This window comes from Sapajus apella, unplaced genomic scaffold (genome assembly GCF_009761245.1).
Source record: "Sapajus apella isolate SASKATOON/1434 unplaced genomic scaffold, GSC_monkey_1.0 scaffold22, whole genome shotgun sequence".
NCBI lineage: Eukaryota > Metazoa > Chordata > Mammalia > Primates > Cebidae > Sapajus > Sapajus apella.
The window spans coordinates 22,459,095-22,478,401 of NW_022436962.1; the positions used below are offsets into that span (position 1 = coordinate 22,459,095).

The 19,307-nt window shown below is 39.8% G+C and overlaps 1 pseudogene; it reads left to right on the forward strand.

Annotated features, from left to right (window-relative positions):
• Nucleotides 1-422: 422 nt before the first annotated feature.
• Nucleotides 423-19,307, forward strand: part of LOC116559087 — a 39,006-nt pseudogene continuing 20,121 nt past the window's right edge.

Sequence of the window (19,307 nt, forward strand, 5' to 3'; positions counted from 1 at the left end):
GTCCTGGGATACGGCCAGGGTGGAGCATGCACAAGGAAATGGTTATTCTGTCTAAAACAGAAATGAGCTTACCATGACTTTTTATCACTTACCATGACCTAAACTGAAGAGTTTTCTTGTCTCATGCTCAAAAGACTACAAATTATCTCACACATTTGAAAAAGAAAAAAAAAAGGACTTTCCACCCCATTTTCATCTAAAACTTAAGAGCCATCAGCCAAGCTCAATTCAAATAGCATGTGCATGAAAGCACCTGGCAGCAATGAGACAGATCAAAGAAATTAGTGCCCAAGCCGAAAAAGAAGGCTTTTCAAGGCAAGGGTCTCTATCCCTGGAAACCTGGGAATCTCAAATGACACTGCCACTTGCTATGGGACAAAGATCTCTGTACAGAGGAAAATTAGCTCTGCAGGAAAACTAACATGACCGAGAAGCCAGACTTGAATCGAGTCAGGTTGTTTTATGGAGCAGAGCCAGCTGAGGCACAATTTTTCAAACAGGCAAAGTTGGCCCTGAGCTCCCTTGCAACTCCCATCTGCACCTACCTTTATTCTTCCTATCAAGCACTCTCCAGGTAGGTCTTCCTGAAGACTGATGGATTCCAGGGCTTCCAAAGGGGCCCCACCCAGTCCTGCTTTGCTTAATGATCACTCATATTCTCTAACTCTCATTCCACATATCAAACACCCAGTTTGTAAAGCATTCCCTCCCTCTATTTATAAAGCAATCTGATAAACTCTCTGAACTGTGCAACTTCTGAGCAAAAAGATTACATAGAGATTATTTCATCTCAGTCCCTTAGACCAAACCAAGGCCACAGAGCTGGCGTGATTTGCTCTAGGTCCCAAGAGTGAAGTAGTAGCCACAGTTCCACTCTGAAGCCTCCTGACTGGCTAAACATTGCACCATTGCTCGTCCTGCCATGCTATTCAGTAACAGTAAACACATGTTCACTGAGCACCAAATACACGCCAAACACTGTGCCAAACTGCAAAATTGGGATCACCACGACATAAGTGACTCATTAAACCTCAATATTATTCATCAAATCATTTATTCATTCAATAATAACTAAGTGAATATACTCTGTGTTATAGATTCTGCTTAAACGCTCATCCCAGGAATAGCTGAAATTAAATCATTGCAATGGCTTTTGTACTATATCCACTTTAACTAATCTTGAGCTAAGATTCCCAACACTCCCTCCTAGACTTGGTGCAGGTTAGGGTTAACATCAAGAGAAGTTTGCCTGAGATTCAGAGGGCAGAAGTGAAGTAGCGGCCATTTTGTTCTGAAGGTTGATGTAGGTACCAGAGGCTGTTGCAGCAAATCTGTGGGATCACCTTGTCAGTGTAAGCCTGCAGCCATGCCTGCAGCTGTCCCAGCTGCCACCACATTTCCTGCTTCAGGTTCTGCACATCAGGTTTGGAGGTGGTAGAGGATGGTCATAGTTTCCAGACTGAACTCTCAGTTGCATTTGCTCATTGTCTTCTGTGCTGTTTCATGCCCAGCTTATCATCCCCCAACTGCCAGCTCTGCAGAAGTACAGCAACTTAGACCAGACCATCAGAACAGACACGAAGATAAGTCTTCCTTAGACTTCTTCACCAGCTCCCACTGTTGCATACGGTCAAATAATAAACCCCCTATTCCACATCACTCAGACTGGATCTCTTTTTCTGATTAACCTTGATACAAGAAAACACCCTCTTAAATATTCTTTAATTTAGTCTTTCTGAAACATGAGTAATGAATGAACTCATTCAAAAAAAAAAAAAAACTTTTAATTTCCTGGTGTTTACTTAAATTATTATTATCATGACCTTACCTAAACAAGTACAAATATTGATCAAAAATGTAACTATAAATGAAAATAAAGTTTGTAAATAAATTTTAAAACCAATAAAATTCATAGCAGTTACACTAATTTAATGTGCCTTATAATGTCATTGTGCTGAAATGAAGTCATGAATGAATCCACAGTACAGGTTCTTTTGCTATCCCAAGCCTGTAATACTGGGTATTGTGTGGTGTCTGAATATTCCTCATCCTTTTCTGTGTTAGAATTACTGCAAAACCTTCTGTCACACAGCTTCCTGGGATGTCATTTGGCTCACTTGGTGCAAACACATCACACAGTTATCAATTTAAACTCTAGGCTCCTTAGTAAATATTAAAAAGTTAACTTCACCAGAGCCTAGGTGAAGTTAACTGTCTAATCCCTCTCTCTCCCTCACATTACTCCCTGTAGACCCCACCCTGTCCAGGCATAGCTGGATTCCTCATCCTGGCAGCTAAGTCAATCTTTCCCAAGAGAACAAGGCATTCAGCCTCCTACGCACAAGAGTTGCTGGCCAAGAGAAAGCCGATTCTTTAGTGGAGATGAGAGAGCAACACACCCAACCCTGCCATATGTTGGAAAATCCAGTAAAAGAATAATGTCTTCCCTGATTCTTCATAATAATCCAGAATAACCAATGGCCACCATCACCACATAACTTCCAATCATCTGGAAATTGCAGCCTAGAAGAGCTAGCCCTGGTAAGTTCCATACTCACAGTAAGAAGCCTGTGATAGGTGTGAAAACCTCAGCACCTCCACTGGGTCCCCTTCCCTGCCCAGAAAGCCACCTGGCATCTAAAGGCATGTCAGCCATACAAACCACTGTAAGGCTGCTCTGAAGTTGTATTTAACCTCCATGCACCTCTGCAATCATACTATCCTAGCAGAGACACTTGCAAAGCCTCAGACACACAATACATTTTGTAATAACGGTCATTTCTAAAGGCTGGCTTACTTGTATTGCATTTCTACACGTGGAGTGTGATTAAAACTTGTGCTTAAATCTGATTCTTTTCTCCCTTTGTTTCCCCTGGCTCAAATGATCATCAGTGAAGCAGTAAAGTAGTCTATGGGACTCTGTCACCTCCCAAGATAAAATTATAAATCAAAGCTAATTTGTTCAAATGCATTAATGGATGGTTGACTCATAATGAGTTAGAATGTGAGAAGCACAGCACCAGACCTTGGTGACAACCAAGCCACCCTGGTGGGGTTTATTCTCACTCTCAGGGGAGGACGCTATAGGACTGGGGCTCCCAAAGCTGCATTGTTAGATCCTCAAACCAAACAAGCATGGTTGTTTACCTGAAAAATCTGCTACCATTCTTGAGATGTTTAGGCACCTCCTCTAAGGCTCATCCTCATTGTAGGAGGTCATTGAATGAGGTAAAGTCAATTACAAAAAAGAAGGATTATCACAATCAATAAAGGCTGACCTTTCCCTGGGCTTTCTCATGTACCAAGCATTATCCTTATCTTTGGCCAACCATCTCCTATTTTGTATTCATTTTTCAAATAAACAGCTGGGACTCAAGAAGGTGAGGTAACTTGCCTGCCCTCCTAGGTAGGTAAGTGAGGAAGCTGGCTCACTCTAACCCCAAAGCCCCACTCCTGACCACTAACAGCACCATTCTTCACATAGCACAATGGGTTTCCACTCTCCTCTGGCATTTTTGAATCTATTAGAACTTTAAATTCCTTTCACCTGCTCATTCTTGATTAAATAAATCACAAGCCTTCTTGTACATATTTTTATATTACTATAGAAACATCCTTTTCACATTTATAGCCAAGAGTGGTTTGAGCCCCAAAATGTACCAAATGAGGTATGTCTTCTCTCTGTACATCATGCAATTGCTTATTTCAGTAAGTGCAATGACTAATCGTATGGCTGCTATGCTTACTCTTTCATGCTAGTAGTTTTAACCAAAATACTTTTTAACCTGTAAGCCTATGAGAGCAAGGACCATATCCTCCCAAATGCCTATCCCGATGTTTGGAGCAAAAACCTGCATAAACGAATAAGGAAGGGAGGGAGGAAAAAAGAAGGAGATAGATGCTTAGAATTCCTCTGTTCCTTGAACGCCAAGTATAAAGATACACAGTAGCTGCCCTGCAAGAACTCTAGTCCAATGAGGGAAGCAGTCTTGGAAACAAGAAAAACACAACCAGAGAAAGACTATCAGGTCAGTGCAGAGTAGTATGAGAGCAAGGATGAGGGGATCTGGAAAGTTTCTCAGCAGAGTGACATTTTGCATTGAGGAAAAAGTGGCATTAGGCGTTGGAACCAACCCCTGGGAAAAGTTGGAAGGAAAACAGGCAGGTGCTTGATGGGCAATACCAGGCCCATTTCTACAGAGGAGAAAAAGATTCAGAGAGGTCAGCCGACTCGCCAAAGATTGCAGCTTATAAATCTTGAACCCAGCAGTCCGCTGCTCTCCGCTGGATGATCTAGCTAGTAAGCTGGTCACTTAATACACATCCCTCTATTGTTCTTGAGAGTTGCCAGGTTTTACAGATCATCTGACGATTTGGCCCCTAGGTGAACAAAGAGGAGTTTGTTTCCATGGCAGGTCCTCTTCTCATTCTTTAGACTCTCCTGCCCTCTTCTGGTTATGCAGAGCTACAGCCACCTGAGCTGTCTTCATATATCAGAGGGAAAACATCTAATAAGGAGTGCTGGATTGCAGCCCGATTCTTTCCCAGTTCCAAAACCAAACCAAACAACTCTTGGACCAAGAATCTTTTAAAAATATTTGTCAAATAATACACTCATGGTTTTAAATGATAATGCATATTTTAAATAGCAAAAGGTCCACCCAAATGGAAGTGGGAGGAGGTAAGAGGAGGAGGCATGGGTATATCAAATTCTATTTGTATACACAGAGGTAGTGCATGCATGTTTAGAAAGCCCAACTCAAAATGAGTAGAATGTCAACAATAAATATAAAAACTAAGGCACAGAACGGTAGGGAAAGGATTGCCCTAGACAAAGCTACCATTTAAAGTTCTGGACCCCAATTGAATTGTCCACCTGGTGAGAGTTTTGCAGGGTGGAAACAATCCTTCAGCCAGTTATGAAATAGGCAAAAGTCTGTTCCCTGAGAGGGGACATCTGCATGAAACCTACAGGCATATGGGAACCAGACCTTAACCTTGGTTTCAATGCAAGTATTTAAGAAATGACTGCAAACAGCAGTAACTACTAGTTTTGTCTTTTACTATTCAGAATTCTTGTTAACTTCAGAGGAGTGCAAATGTGAAATGTACATCGCCCCATCCCAGCAGAGGAAAATATAACATACAGCTGCTAACAGAGACAAAGACTTTCTATTGCCAGGAACAATGGCCAACACTCATCACTCTTGGTAGAGACAGTAGGAAACTGGGATTCAAACACATATTGAAGAATTTCAGTTAGATGCAAGGAAGAAATTTCCACAGAGATTGTGAATGATAATGTGGTTTTTGCAAAGAAAACTGAACTTAAAATATAGAGCACTGGATTTTAGTTCCTGCTCTGCTACAAACCAACCATGTGACCTTGGGAGGGCCCTTTTACTATCCTGAGTCTCAGTCCCTTGACTACTAAAAGAGTGTCACAATAAATCTCTAACTGTCCATTCAACCCTAAATATTTATAAACCTAAGGTTCTATGATGCTTCCCTCTGGAGGCTGTCAGAGAAAGAATATTTCAAGCTATTTCCATTTGTTTGGACACAGATGTACTTGGAATCAGAAGAACAACTAAAACAGCTTCTTCAGATGGCCTTCTCTTCCAAAGTCTAGGGAATTTGGGGATGCTTGCCAAAATAGATTGTTAGCCTGATTAACAGATTTCTAACACCTCAGTGTTTTAAACCTTAATGATCATCTTCCAGAAAATAGAGCAAAAATTAAAAGCAATGGAAAGGGGAAAAAAACACATAAGAAAATCTAAGGTACAACCCAAGGAGTTTGGTATACAGAAATAAATTCAGAGAGAACACAGAAAGCAGATGAGTAGAAAACATCAGCTAAATAATTCACCAAAAGAGAAAAAATAAGTCCCAAACTAGAAGGCACAAATTTCAGATTGAAAGTACTCATTTTCATCAAGTGCCCACCCAGCACAACAGATGAAGGTGGAAAGAGACACAAACTAAGCTATATCATTGTGAAATTTCAAAAAAAAAAAAAAAAAAAAGTCTTTACAACTTTCAAAGAGAAAAAAAAAGAAGTCTGTGCAAAAATGCAGGAACTGTATGGCTTAAGAATTAATGCCTTTAAATATTTAAAGGAAAATAATTTTCAATGCAGAATTCTCTATCCAGCTAAACTATCAATTGAATGGTCAGGATTAGGTATCAGTTAGCTTTTGTGGTAATAACAAATCACTCTAAAATTTAGTGGCTTAAAGGAAACAAAACATTTACTATTTATTATAATTCTGTAGGTCAACTGAATGGTTCCTTACAGTCTGGGCTGGCTTGGCAAATCTTTGTAGTCAGGTGAGCTCTGGGGCTGGATGATCTAGAATGACCTAATCATACACATGTTGGCAGGCTGGCTGGTCTAAGTACAGGGAAAAGAGGTCCTCAGTTGATACAGTGTATCTCTGGGCCAGGTAATCACTCATCCTCTAGCAAACCAGCCGATCATCTTCCCATGGTACTTTCAGTTTGCAAAGAGCACAAGAGACAGCATGCCCTAATGCGCAAGCATTTTCAATTTCTGCTGGCTTCTTACTTGCTGTTATTCATGGTCAAAGCCAGAGTCAGTATGGTTGCTCCACCTTATTTTGGTGCAGCACTTTCTCCAGAAACTTCTGGAAAACGTTGCATGAGGTTATTTTTGAGAACTTGCATATCAAAAATGTTTTTCGTCTACTTGTCGTAGTTTATACCTAATGGTATGATAGTTTATACCATTAGGTATAAATACAGAGAGGGAAATTAGTGTAGCTGTTTGGCAAATAAACTTTGGACCTAATGGTATAAATACAGAGTGGGAAATTAATATAGCCATTTTGAAAACAAACTACCACAAATACACTAAAAATATTTTTGATATGCACGTTCTCAAAAATAAACATCTCATGCAATGATTTTCAGAATTTCTTGGAGAAAGTGCTCCACCCAAACAAGGTAGTAAATCCAGAAGAAAAAAAAAAAATGTAAGACCCGAAATTTTAAAAAAGAAAAAAAAAAAAAAAACAAAAAAAAAAAACTAAACGATCCATCATAAAAGGAAATTCCCAGAAAAAAATGTTCTTGATGTTCTTGAGAGATCACAAGCTGACAGCTCTGAAGCAGACCTAGAGAGCAACCAGCTCAAATTGAAACAGGTCAGAAGGGATCTAAAAGAGGCTTCTTCAGCAAGGTAAATGTAATGGAACACATTATGTACTCCAACATACTGAAGAAGATTTTCACAATTGAAGAAAGTGGTTGAGGGTTGAATTGGTAATATACAAATAGAAACTTAAGCAAACCAATAATTAAGACAAGTTTATGAAGTCTAGAAAAAACAAAACGTTGTCCAAGAAAGGAAAAGTACTTGCCACCATCATAGCCCACTCCCTCTGTTTTGCATTTTATTTTGTAACCATTGTATTGAGGAATTGGAATTTCAAATCAGTGAAAGACAAACAAAAATTTTAATCACTGTTTCCATTCACACACTGTCAAATCTTCCCTCCCCGCTCAATAGTAAATCCTTTAACACCTCGGACGAGTGCCATAACTTTTCAGTTATTTTCAGTTATTAAAATTCAGTCCCATCCTGTTAATAACTCTGGACTCATATTTGATTCAAAACTTTTCTTCACCCTCATTGCGAGTCAGACCTATGGCTTAAGGGACTTGGAGAGTGAATGATGACGCTCTTTTTTTACCACACCACCTCCATGCTCAGGTCTGGATTCTTTGGTGATGGGAACAAGGAAGGGAGATATGGGAGACTGGGAGATACGGGAGACTGGTGAACAGCAAACAGCTCCTTACTTAACTGGAGTCACTGCAATTCTTTCTCTGGCCAACACTGACTGGCCATTAAGGCTGGGCACATGGACAGGTATCCAAAGCTGACTCTTGTGAGGCTCATGAATATGTTGACTGGAGAGCACTGAAGAGGCCTTCTGACTACACATTTTGTTGACACGGGAAATGCTACTCTGGCTTCACCTCTTCTATCCTCCCATATCCTGTCACTCATGCTCCATCTCCCACAGCCCTTTGCTGATGGCGTCCCCTTATCCTGTGTTTAGCTCTCTCAAGTGAAGTAGCATCAAAAGGGCCCAAGCCCAGCCACCTTCTGCAGCTACCACTGAATCCACTGGAGACTCACAGACCACTCACTGGAGAGGGCCCCACGGGAAGCATGAGGAAGAATGGAGCAGCTTCTAGGAGAAAAGCCTGGTCCCTGGTGACCAGCCAGCAAGGAATGGGGACCTCCGTTCTACAATTGCAAGGAACTGAATCAGGCCATCAACCTGAAGGAGCTGGGAATGGATTCATCCCGAGACTTTAGAAAGGAAAGCAGTCCTGCCAACATGTTGATTTCAGTCTTATGAGGCTCAGAGCAGAGGGACGACTGAGCCATGATGTGCCCGGACTTCTGACCCATGGAAATAGTGAGATAATCAATTTGTGTTGTTTTAAGCATCTACACTTCTAGCGATTTGTTACGACAGCAGTAGAAAACCAATACACCAACCATACCTTTAACGTCTCCTTCACTCTGAATCCATGTTCTACTTGTTTATGCAGAAGGAAAGGGACAAGAAAAGGATGTTCTACCATCATCTAGAGGATAGAAACTCAGCAGGCCCTACTTTTTTCTGCTTTTAGTTAACTGTATGTAAACAACCTTCTTGGATTTTCTCCCTTTTAAATATTTATTGTCCAAAATGGTCAATATTAACCATTCTGAAATCAGTCTTCAAGTTTGAAATTTTAATTAAATTAAGAAAAAGATCATAATGTTTTGTTTTTAATTTTTTCAATCTCTTTGCCTCACTTTTTTCCATTTTGTGCCTTAATCAGAAAAAGGAGGAGGAGAAGGAGAAAGTGCTTTTATCATATTGGCAACCTTCACGCTACTCTCATTAAGAAACTTTTAGCGTTTTATTACAACTTCCTTTGGCCAAAGAATTATGCCTCAGTAAACCTACTACATGACATCATTCCTTCCCCAGAGCAGTGTTTATTCCTTACAGGTCAATGACTGTGTACCAGACACTGTTCTATGTGCCGAATTCACGTTTCTCAAACTATGGGTCGAGACCCTTTGGTGGGCTGTAAAATAAATTTAGTGGGTCATGACCAGAATTTCTGTAAATGTGAAACAGAATAGAACAGAAACTATCAGAGTGTATCATTAGTAAGAGTAAGCATTGTTTCATGAAATTTTAAAGTCATATTTGTCTCTCTCTGTGTGTATACATCTAGGAACACCAAATAGAAATGTAAATAATGTTTCACGAAATTTTTGTTAAAGTCATATGCATCTCTGTGTGTGTGTGTGTACATCTAAGAACACCAAATTGAAATGTAAAAAAAAAAAAAAAAAAAAGTATGTCGTACTGTAGATTATGGTTTAAAAAATAAAAATTAGTGTTCTTGAGCCATCATTTTATTTAATCCTCACAACTATACATAAGGTAGGTCCTATTATTATCCTTGGTTTGAAGATAAGGAAACTGAGGCTGAAACAGTTTGAGCAGCGTGCTCAGACTCTGGCAGCTAACAAATGGTAGACTTGGGACTCAGATCCAGATCTGTCCAAGTCCATGCTTCTTCCCATATGCCTTATCTCCTCCACAGAATTGAGAAACAAAACCAGAAGCCATGCTCAAAAGCATGTTCGCACTTTTTGATAAATGGCATAATGCAAAGAAAATGTATATAAGTGTTTTCGCTTACTATGTTCATGCTAACATAGATCAGCTCTGCCTTCTGCCTTATCAGAGCCATTTCACATGCAATCATGTTTAGGATGAAGGTCGGTTGGTGATATTTAGGTGTTCTGTTACCATTTAACTCCAAAGCCTTTACTGAAATTGCCTATCCAGTAATGAGCAGCCAATGAATTAGCAACAATATATTTTCCCATCATTTCATTCAGAGCTTACATGGAGTCACTATATGTATCAAATGTTACTTGGGCTTCTCCTTTACTCTTCATCTCACCCTTCTACTGCTATGTTGATTTTTCTCAAACCACACTGCACGCCCCCAAGCCCTTCCTCCAGCCCATCCGGAAGGCTGCTCAGCTGCTGGTTTGTAGAGCTGCGTGCTTTTTCCAGTGGTCGGCCACACATTTTCAAGCTGTGCTCCTATAAACTCCAACTCAACCACACACACAGCAGTAGACACGGAGATGCCACAATCCAAAATATTATCAGCATATTTTGCAAATTGTACAATTCCTTAGAAACAGCATGGAATTTTCTGATATTCCACTCCATGTCCTATATTTCAGTGTCTAGACCCCAGTTTGCTTCTGGCAATCTGACTTCAAGTGGCCGTCGAAGTGCAAATCATCCACATGGAGCCACCATGCCACGTTAACATTTCCTCTCCATCATTCCTCATATTGGCATTAGAAACATACACAGAAATATATATATATATTATACGGGAATAATTTATATTTCCTGATATCATTGTCCTATTTTTCCTATGTTTCTTGTGGAGAGAAGTGGAAGTCATATCACAAAGAAACTTCTGAGAATTGTTTACAATTTTCCAAAGTCTCTTGAAATAATATAGTTTTTCTATAGAAGTGAAACCAGTTCTTTTCCCTGCACTATGTAGCAGATGGAATGGGTCGTTGGCTTTTTGAGTGGTTTTGCAGATCTGATCCAAGCAGATAAACATGATTTTTAAGTATCTGATTCCCCTTGCACTCCAACACTTGACTTCTGCCACTTGGTTAGAATTCAAGAAAAAACAAAATCTTACTGTGCAACCAGGGTTCAGATCATGGTATCCAGCCAGACCACCCCACCCTGACAGTAATACCATGTGAAAACCTGCACAAGAACAAAAGCAGACCTGCTCAAGACTCGGCGATTGGCACTTGAGTTCTACGCATGTAAAAGGGATGGAGCGTATGTGGCATTTAAATTATATTATATTAAATAAGGCTCTGATTTCCATAGTCCTTCTTATAGAAGTTTCAGGGAATGAGCAAACCCCTTTTTACATAAACTCAAGAAGTCTTTATTCATAGCCAGAGACAAACTTAGCCTGACTCCAAAGCCAAAGAGCCTCACTGACTACAAGGCTGGCCAGTCTAGGTGCCAGAATTTACCATCTCCCTCATTCCTCAAGAGTTTTAGAATGTAATCAATGAGTTCACCATAAAAAAAAAAAAATTCTAAAATCATTAAAAGTCCTCACAGGCTTCTGTCCTGAGCAAAGTGAAACTAGTCCTTGTGCAGAATGTCCCCAAAATGCCATATTCAGAGGATTGGATTCTTTCTAGACCTCAGAGATTTCCATCAAACTCTCTATGTGGCCTGGTGACAACCTAGAGTCACCTTCAAGCAAATGGTTCAATCATTTTGACTGACATGAATGAGACTATTTGACCAAGTATAAATCAGATCAATCAAATCTGATGTTCAAATTGACCAATAATTTCAACCAAATCAGAAAAAGCCAGTTGGGTGCAAAAACACATCCTTGGTAAAATCCAGAAGGATGACAAATTTTCCAGGTATAGGACAAAATAAAAGTTTTTGATAGCAGATACTTATGGAAAATTTCTGGTAGCCAGACAGTCCATGGCCACCAAACACAAGAACAGCCACTGTTTCAGTTGCTGTCGCCAGGAAATTCCTCTGACCATGCATTTTAGAAAGCTGCCATTCCCAAAGTAGTGGCTATGCTCTGACCTCACCCTCAAGCTTCCTAGGCCACTTCATTTGTTAAACATACCCCAGAACTATCCTTATTGCTGAAAAAGCAGCACACTTGTAGCCAATGCTGATCTTGCAGAAGAGGCCAATGAATCAGGCGATACAGGTGCTAATCCAGCAATCCTACCAATTAAAGAGCTTCAGCCTCCGAAGGGACATGGAGACGTGCTTAAAGGCCTTTGCAGGGACCATGCAACTCTCTTTGTAGCAACACATTTCAAAAAAGGAAAAAAACTAAGTGTAGATACATGTAGGGTCATCACATTAACTCTCTGCCTTTTTTCCCGCCTTCCTTCTACCACATGTGGATGAAAACAAGAAACATAGCTCGTCTTAAAGCTATGACTAAAGTTCCAGCTTTAACCAACACAACCCAACTCTTCTAGCAACAAAACCTGACAGCTGCAATGCCAGCAGACAATTTTACCCTTTCCTGACCTTGGCAAAATTCAAAGAGCACTGCTTTCCCTCTGACTTGATAGTCACTATTGGAATAATGACTTAAGATAATCACTACAAATAAACTTTCTCTCTATGATAGTAGCCATCCATTTCTGGTTTTAATGTTATTCACCTTCTTCCAAATAAACATGATTTCCCAATGCCTGGAAAGTTCCAACCTTGTCCAAATTTATATATTACTTTTCCATTATCTCAGGGCAGCAATAATAATAATAATAACAGTTATAACATCTTCCTTCTCCTAGAAGAATCCTGGCCACTTCCTGCACTTTTCTGGTTTGGAATTCCCTGATGGGCTTATTTTTTTTCTTCCTCCTCCTCCTCCTTAGTGGAAAATGTTACTTCTAACTGCTGGATTTAATTTAATTTAATTTAATTACGGCATTTTCCACACATGCCCACAGGCTCTTGGTAATAGTTGCATTTTTAATAAATCTAATATATAATAATGACTTTGTTTTTAATTTTCCACTGAGAGTTGGATCCTGAGTTGAACACAGAGCTCCAGACAGGGGCGTCTGGTTCACTCCATGTGAATGCATTTCAGGGAACCAAGGGGCTCCTAATTAGAAAATGGCTGTGCTTTCACCCTCTATCCCCACACACCTGTGTTTAATGTCCTCAGCAAGCATCCCATAGGACATGAAATGACCACTTGTTTTAGTCAAAATGATCAAACCTGTTCTGCAGGCACTCCTCAGTCTGGGCTGTGAAAGGAAAATGAAGGTAAGCGAACGATCCCTGGCCAAGACCATTATACAAAGAAATTTTGTGGACAGCACTCTGGTGGTGGCCTTTACGGAGTGACCCACTGCTCTCTGCCTTTATCCACAAGTTACTGGGCCAACTTAGAACTACAATTAAACATAGTCCAACCAAAGGATGAATTTTATGACTGCTGACCTCTCCTTTACAAAGACCATGGTTGATATTCATCGGTAGGCTATTTTATGACTGTCCATATTCAGTTCATTCAACTATACGGTAGGTTACAATGTTGGGGTCTTTTTTCCTTGTCTTTCTTCCCATTCCCATGTGCTCAGTAAAGAGTTCAGCACCAATAGATTCCCAGTAACATATAGTGCTGCCTTTATTGGGTATTACCCAGTTTCAGATACCATTCTGAGCATGTTACCTGCACTACTTCATACAAGTTTCTTGTGCTGTTGTCTTCATTCTGTGGATGAGGGAATGGAGACTTACAGGGGTTAAATAACTCGCTCAAGTTCACCCTTCTAGTAAATGGCAGAACCATCCAACTGCAGAGTCTAAGTTCTTAACCACTAGGCTGTGCTCACCAACTAAAGCCTTCTACAGCAAAATCTGCACCAAAGCACTCAGAGAGTGCTTTACTTTCTTAATACATTGAGCATCCTCTGGGAGTCAAGTGTAAGGAGTGATCGAGTGGACCTAAGCTATCTTAGTAACTGAGATCTGCTCATAAGAAAACTTCTCTGTAGGTTTCAAGCAGCTACGAGAAATTTGGGCAAGGAAGACAAGCCAAAGTCTTCAAAATGGAGTGAGAGTTCCTGCTACAGTCTATCTCACTTGATCATCATAGGAGATGGCTGCTTCAAAAGGATAGTGTAAGAGATGACTCCACCATGGTGCCCTGGTGGCCTTGGATGTGTCCACACGGGCCATGCAGGCAAAGGCTTGGGTTGTGGCTCACCTATGTCTTCAATGAATGTCTCACACTCCTCCCTGAACATGTGAGCAGGGGAGGCCTGAGATGAGCTGCTGAGACACACTCACCTCCCTCAATCTTCTGAGGGCTGTTACAAGGTAGTTTCTCATTGCCTCAGAGGTTCTGATGAGGTATGAGGAATTTTGGCCTGCCTCCCTCAAAGCAGAGATGCAGGATATAAATCCATTAAACTATAGTTTAGAATTGGCTCCTTAGCAAAGGAGAATCCTTTAAGTTGTGTTTCCGTTGTTCAGACTTTTTTGTTTCGTTGTTGTACCTTTCTAGTGTGTGGAATAAGGATCTCAGAAAGCTGAGTGCTTTCAACTACTTTTCCTTTTGCTGTCTATGTAATTAATGGTCTGAATGTAAAAGTGACTTGTTCTACTTTATAAGCCAAACCACTCAAGCCTTGGCCTTATATAGCATTTTGTGTGTGTTTGACAAATTGTCTCATCAAGTCAAACACCTATGCAGACAGTGCAATGAAAATTAGCCAAAAAATATATATAAATAAGAGCTCCCTCATTTCAAGTGACACTGCAAAGTGATACAAAAAAAATTTATATATATGTATAAATAGCACGCACATGCACACACACACACACACACAAGGGTCTATGAAACGCATCCTGGGGAAAATAGAAATCACTGACCGAGGGTTATTTGCCTCTCTGTGTCTTTTGTTAAGCAAGCTGGTGGTAATTTAGGGAAAGAAATGCAAATGCATTCAGTTTAACAAAATTAATATTTATTTTCTATAAACAAACCCAGTAGAATTCTCAGTGGACACATATTTCCATATCAGAATTTAACATTAAGTATTAATTCTGAATTTCAGAATCTGTGTGAATCCAAATGCTAAGATGTGTCTGAGGATGGATCCTATTTACTCATCAGGTCTCCTATGGGCCATAACAATAAAAAGAATGCAGGGAACTCCCTGTTACATGGCAGGACTTGAGAATGGACTGTTCTGGTTCATAAATACACAGATTGCCAATTTTTAAATAGTTATGTTCAAAGAACATGTAAAAAAAAAAAAGGATTAACACTAAAAATGCCATGACCTTATTTTAAACCAGTTTTGATTATTCAGGACTCACCAGGCAAAGTAAATGAGTAATTATTAACTAATCTAATTCCATATGTATTAGTTCATTTTCACACTGCTGATAAAGACATACCTGAAACTGGGAACAAAGAGGGGTTTAATTGGACTTACAGTTCCACCTGGCTGGAGAGGTCTCAGAATCATGGCAGGAGGTGAAAGGCACTTATTACATGGCAGTGGCAAGAGAAAATGAGGGAGGAGCAAAAGCAGAAACCCCTGATAAAACTATCAGACCTCATGAGACTTAATCACTATTACCAGAATAGCACAGGAAAGACTGACTCCATGATTTAATTACCTCCCCCTGGGTCCCTCTCACAACCTGTGGTAATTCTGGAAAATACAATTCAAGTTGAGATTTGGGTGGGAACACAACCAAACCATATCACCATAGAATTAAAAAAAAAAAAAAAAATGATGTAGAGGAGACAATCTTTGTCCTGAAGACCAAAGCAATCTGTTGAAGAGGCAAGATTTTCACTGATCACAATAGAAAACAAAATGTTATCATCAAGAGCCTCAGAATTACCTCTGGAAAAATCAGCTCTCATATATCAGATTGGCAGGAGCAGTTAAAAATTATCTGATGAAAGAATGTTAAATAATAACCACATTTTTACTCTTTAATTCTAGTGTCTTTCCATTTCACCAAATTGATCAACTGTTATAAATCTCAGCTATAATTAGCTTCATGGACGTCATACACAAAGGAAAAGTTAAATCACTCCATTACTACAAAATATAAATGTCTTTGACACACCCTAATCTCACTGGTATATTCACACACACACACAAAAAATGTTACTACAAAGTCATAAACCTTTCCAGTTGGACTCCTTAACCTTGTTTTATTAAGAATGATGTCATGTACTACTCCTTAGTTTACTTTTTAGAAATTTTCTTTTTTATATTCTTTCCCCACAGAAGCATCTAACCATAAAGATACTCTTTAGACTATACTCATTAGAGGCCCATCCAGTAGGTTTCAAATACATGACGGAGAAGACAAGAGAGGTGGGGAGAGGGCAGTTGATCTCGATGAAAACAACAATAGCTTCCATTTATGAAGCACTTCAACGTGCAGGCACTCTGCTGAACCCTTAACAAATATCTCATTTAATTTTTACAACAAATCCGAGGTGTAGATTTTATTATTTCCATTTAGTGATTAGGAAGCTGGAGTTTGAATGGTTCAGTAATTGATCTGAGATCGAAATGCTTCACACCTAAGTCTAAGTCTCCTTCCCTGCTTTCATCCACTGGGCCCTGGTACTCAGAACCAGTGAGCATGTTGGGGACTGCAGATGGTGCCCAGGGTCTTTAATCAACAGGTCAACATATTTGGGCTCATAACTCTCATGGCAGGACAAGGAGGCCTGAAGTAGGGAGAAATCAGTGACAGGGAGACTTGCAGGGGTCAGACTGCTGCATGGACTGGCAACCTGCTCTTTCCTTCCCACTAAACTATGAACACTGGAAGGACAGCTACTCAGTCTACTTAATTTTAATATCTTCAGTTGCTGGGATGCTGCCCTATGACAGAGGACTTTAAATAAACTGTTGACCAGAACTTCATCATTCTTTCTGCTCATACTAACAGATTTATGGGATGAGTGGACCACAGCTAGATGTAATCAAAACACAACTTTATCCTAAATAAGTCCTGTCACTGTCCCCAGAAGAAAGCCTGAACAAGCTCCATAGCTTTCCTAAGCATCCTTAGATGATAAAAAGTATAATTATAAGAATCGGCCAGGCACGGTGGCTCACGCCTGTAATCCCAGCACTTTGGAAAGCAGAGGCAGGTGGATTACCTGAGGTCAAGAGGTCGAGACCAGCCTGGCCAACATGGTAATACCCCGTCTCTAGTAAAAAATGTCAAATACTGAGTTGTGTGTTCAGAACTACCGGTCATTTGACCACCCTGGAGAGTCAACTTAAAGCCAAAGAGCAAAGGGAGACAAGCTAAAGTGGCAGCCTGGGGTGGAGCTGGCCACATTAAAGAGCTTCAACATACTTACCCAAGCTGTAGTTGTTGGTGAATCACTGACAGACCAGGAAGTGATAAAGTGCGATTTGCCTCTGCTAGGGGGTTGAGGAGAGTGCTGCAGTTTGGACCACACGTGCACCAGTGTAAAAGTCATGGTAAGCTACGCTTTTCTGAATAGATCAAGTCACATTTCCAATCTTTGACCCAGTTTGCTTAGCTTTATGAATTCTAGAATCCGCAAAAATGAATTCGATTGGTCAGGCCTAAATTAAGACAATCTCTGATGAATCCAGCCAAATAGTTTACCCCTATCAAGCGCTACTTGTGAGTTTCCTGAAGGCACCAAAATATAACCAGTAAGAAGCACTTTTTACTAAGTTTAGAGTTACCAAATCCTTTCTGTCCTATTTTTTATGAAGTAAAAAAAAAAAAAAAAAGTAATTATTTACTAACTACTATATCTTTCCCTTTAAAAATAAAGACTTAATCCAGTAAATTTAACTTGGCTTACATTTATTTCATCACATTTCACAGAAATTGATTTAGGGAATAATTTCACTCAGTGGTAGAAACGAAAAAAAAGTGTACAGGTCCAAAAATTCAAACCCTATTAGCCAACAAGCAATTGGCTTACAGTATGCAAATATCTTAGCAGGAATTATGAAAATAACTTTTCCTTCTCCACTTTGAATTAGTCCCTTGGAACTTTTAAACTTAAAATCAGAAGTTTCCTTTTACTAAGGGTAAGCCCTGGAAAAATCTCTTTCTACCCCACAAAATGAGCTCCCTTTTGGGATTCCCAAGCTGAAGCTGATTTCCTAAATTTACCAAATGCTTATTACTGTTTTATGTCCTCTGATTGAGGAAGTTCTCCCTTTCCAAAAACATAATATTCCCAACAAGATTTCACTGCTTCTCTGTGAGAAACATGCCAGGAGGATTATTGCTATATGTTTAAATGTGTTCTTATTTTTGCCAGCTAAAAGAAGAAACTTCAACAATGTCATCTTCTCCCTTATCAGGCTCTATTTATTTCCGATGCATAACAGGAGTCCACAGAGGGTAACCTGCTGAATCCCTTGAAGCAAAACACTCACAGACCAAACCTTTAAATTTCTGTTATTTATCCCTTCTTTCACTGATAATAAAATACGTTTCCATAGTTACCTCTACCTCCTCGCCCACCAAAGTGAGAAAACATAGGCTTGGGGCATGGGTTGGGGGATGGAGGCACTAAAAAGAATGCTAAGTCACCAAATGCTGCATCTGCAGAGAGCAGAATGCTTCTAGAATATTGCCATCATTGCAGTAACTATTATTATCTCCATAGATGTGTATTGAAAACACTATGCTTAGAAACTGAAAGAAAAACTCAGATAATTAAAATGACTTCCCCAAGGCCATATAGCTAAAAAAAATTGCAAAATATGGATATGGTGTCTTACAGGCTTGAAGCTGCCTGACTCCACACCCAGTGTTCTCCCCAGCATGTCCACCACAGTAAAGAGGTAGTGAGCATTTCCCCTGCTAAGTTCTAACGGGAATCATGGTTGCATTATGGCAAGATATGGCTCTTCATAATTAGTGCCATTTGAATTATATGCCCCAGATTTACACCAACCATCTCAGCCATTATATGTTACAATACTACTCTATTACTGAGTCCTTTCTAAAATGAAATGTAACTCTTTCATCATTTCTCTTTTCAAATAATTTCACCAATGACCCATTATCATATGACCAAGTTTAAATTCTTTGATAAGTATCCAAAGCCCTTCATTTTTTTTAATTTTTATTTTTACTAGTATTATTATTTTTAGAGACAGGGTCTCGTTCTGTCACCCAGGCTGGAATGCAGTGGCTCAATCATAGCTCACTACATCCTTGAATTCCTAGGATCAAGCCATCCTTCCATCTCAGCCACCCTAGTAGCTGGGACTGCAGGCACATACCACCATGTCTGGCTAATTTTTTATTTTATTGTTGTAGAGACAGAGTCTCAATATGTTGCCCAGGCTGATCTCGAACACCTGGTCTCAAGGAATTCTCCTGCCTCAGTCTCCCAAAGTGCTGGGATTATGGGTGTGAGCCACCACTCCTGGATTCAAAGTCTTTCATTTTTATGTATTTACTTTTTTTAACCTTATTTTAGGTTTGGGTGTACATGTACAGGTTTGATATATAGGTAAACTTGAGTCATGGGAGTTTATTGTACAGATTACTCTGTCACCCAGGTATTAAGCGTAGTACCCAACCCACCCTCCACCCTCAAGTAGGCCCCAGTATCTGCTGTTCTCTTCTTTGTAT